At 42.2% G+C, this 3,111-nt stretch overlaps 1 pseudogene; it reads left to right on the top strand.

Moving 5' to 3' along the window:
• LOC114024397 overlaps nt 1-2,304 on the top strand; it is a 38,183-nt pseudogene extending 35,879 nt beyond the window's left edge.
• The last annotated feature ends 807 nt before the right edge of the window (nt 2,305-3,111 follow it).

Below are 3,111 nucleotides of genomic sequence, written 5' to 3'. Positions count from 1 at the left end.
GAAGGAAGGAAGGAAGGAAGGAAGGAAGGAAGGAAGGAAGGAAGGAAAGATTTATTTAATAAGTGCCTACTATGTTTCAGGTACTTTACTAAGTGTTTTACAAATATTTTCTTATTTGAACCTCACAAAATCACTGGGAGATAGGTGCTATTATCATCTCCATTTTGCAGTTGAGGAAACTGAGACAAATAAAGGTTAAGTGACTCCCACAGGATCACAAGATTAGTCAGTGTCTAACACCACATTAGAGCTCAGTGTTTCCTGACTCTAGGTCCAACACTCTATCTACTGTACCAACTAACTGCCACTGAAGGAAGACTTTGTAAATGTCAGAAAGTTTGGAGTTCAAATATAGAGAGTGACATTGGGGACCACTAGATGATTTGGTAGGAGTCACTACCTTTCCCCAAAGCATTGTCCTTCTAATTACAAAAAGTACAGTACTTGATTCCCAGTTCTCCTTTCCATTTCAACTCTTGCCCTTATACAAGGAGATTTTTACACAGCTATTGGTACCTCAAAGTCTTGGCCTCATTCCCATTACCTGTTCCTCAAGTCCATCTTAGCCACACTCAGGGCAGTCACATCCTTGAGCTTCTTATCACTCACAAGTGTTATCCATGTTCCATGATCAGAAGCTCTGAAATGTTTTGTTTTGCTGTCTTTTTTCCCTCCAATCAAAACATACTATTATTGCATTTTTACCTATCTCTATTATATGGTGATATTTGTCTCTCTACCCTTCATTACTCTCCCAGGCCATCACACCTACTTTGGCTTCATTGACTTTCCATCCCAGTCCTGACCAGTTCAAAGTTACACCATCAGTTACTCTCAAACCCCTTGAAATTTTGTTCTGTCAATGGACATATCTTGCCAAATCCCTACCTTGCATTTCTCCTATTATCTACCTTCTTTTCTCCTAAAATTAAAAAAAAAATTATGCAATAACCAAATAAAATCAGAAAACAACAGATTTCAAAGAAATAAACATTGAGTTTTGTGATTAAAAGTTATTGTATAACAGGGTATGAAAATAGATGAAGTCTCTTCTGAATTCTCCTCCTCTACTCATAAGTTATCTGTGCAACTAAAACTAAGTATTTATGAATTTTTAGTATAGGTCCTGTGCTTTCTTGACTCTGAGTTAGATCACACCTTTCCTTTTACCTGGAGTGCCCTGTCCTCACTCTGCACCTAAGCATTTAAAAGCAATTTTTATTAGCAAATATGTCTTTGTTAAAAATTATTTTGACTTAATTTCTTATGTAAAAATCATTTAAAAATATACCTTTTACTCCTGGTTAAAAGTGCAAAAGTGTTATCAAGAAGATGGATATGCAGAAGGAGAAAGTACATCATAGAAAGGAGGTGACATAATCACTGAAGACATGCTTATTCAATCAATTTTTTCACATGCTTTTCACATTAGCATTTCATAGGGATCATGCAGGGAGGTATTGAGACTGATTCTAACAACCGTGAGAATCACTTAGAGAACACTGTGTTGCCATGAACTTTCAAAATTAGACTAATTTAGTGAGTGGGAACCTCAGTTTACCAAATAGCATGAATCAGAAAAAAACCTGGAATATTTGGTGCCTGTGTGCAGGACTAGAGCAAGGAAAAGGAAAGGGAAAGAGGTAAGGAGAGGGAGAGGAAGAAAAGAAAGGAAGAAAGGCACTTAGAAATTTAGACTGGATCTTTTCATCCTAGAGATGAAGAAACTGAATCTGAGAAGGAATATATTAAAATGAGAGATATTGAGGTGCCAGCTAGGACTCTATGGTGTAGAACTTTGGGAAGCTAAAACAATTGTGGCTGATTTGAAGAGCACAGGGATTCTAACTACAAGTCATATGAGTCCTAGAGCAGATATAAAAGTCTATGGTGGGGGAGGGAGGGGCTGGAGTTTGTACTGGGGAGCTTGTGAGTGGCAGCAACATTGACATCCCTCCTCCCAGCACAGCCAGGGCCACCTATGCTTTTAGGGAATCGAGCTCAGCTAGCCTGTGTTGGGCAGGACCAAGTTGGGAGTAGAGGGTCGGCTTGACAGTGTGGCCTCTCCCCTTCCTCCACCCCCAGGTCCTGAGTAGGTCCAGGGACCATCAGGCCCCGGGGGTACCCCTGACATAGCTAAGACCAATTCTGACCAAAGAGGAGAAAAAATGCTACAGGACTGAGGTCAAGAGGATGAGCCTGGCTCGGGCTGCTGCTCGAGTTGGCCACTGGGCCCCACCAGACCCTCCCCCTACCAGACTGGTTATGGCTGGGGTGGCATATCAAGCAATGCTCCCAGAGTGAAAAAGAAGGGTGGCCAAGGGTGGAAAGTCAAGGGCATGCTGGAGTGGTCTTGTGCCTGAAGACAAGCACACATCCAGTCATCCTGCCAGCTAGCTCCCCGAGGACCCAGTAGGCAGATTTTGGAGGCTTCTATAACAGCTTTGGGATACAGGTACCATGTTTGGACTCTCAGGATATAGTAATCTAAGTACCCAGACCAACCTTTGGAAACACTCAGACTCCCAACCTAATGGAGAAGACAACTTACAAACACACAAACAAGATAGAAACAGGATAAACCAGAGACATTCTTAGAAGGAATGCATCAGGTTTAAGAGAAATTAAGAAAAGCTTCTTGCAGAAGGCCAGAGATTGAATTGCTAGAGATATTTGAGAGGACTAGAAGAGGTGTCCAAAGAAGAGAGGAATGATTTGAACCAAAGGAAAAGAAAGAACAGGAAAAGAATGATGATTAAAGCTGAGGAAGCTGGAGAAGGACTTGGTGAGGGAAGATGAGAAAGAGAGCAAGGACTCCAGGAGAATAAAGTTAAGAATACAAGATCTTGGATGCCCCCCCTCAATGCTGCTGCTCCTTTGCTGTCCATCTCAGCTTTCCAAACGTTGCACCTGGGAGGAACTTCAGCAGCCATGAGCTGGGGTTGCTTCTACTGTGCGTGCTCCTTGACCTGAATTGAATGGCTGGAAGTCTCATAGGAAGGAAGTAGAGATCTAGTATCCCTCATCCCATTGCAGAATTCCTTCTTGGTCATTTGGTGCAGGGGCATGGAATCCCCAGCAATGCTCTGCCAGTCCTCTGTGTGTGTGTCC

The sequence above is a fragment of the Vombatus ursinus genome, unplaced genomic scaffold, assembly GCF_900497805.2.
Source record: "Vombatus ursinus unplaced genomic scaffold, bare-nosed wombat genome assembly UNPS02014821.1, whole genome shotgun sequence".
NCBI classification, from domain to species: domain Eukaryota; kingdom Metazoa; phylum Chordata; class Mammalia; order Diprotodontia; family Vombatidae; genus Vombatus; species Vombatus ursinus.
Note: the sequence above shows the minus strand (reverse complement) of the source record. Positions and strands in the feature narration are given on the sequence as shown.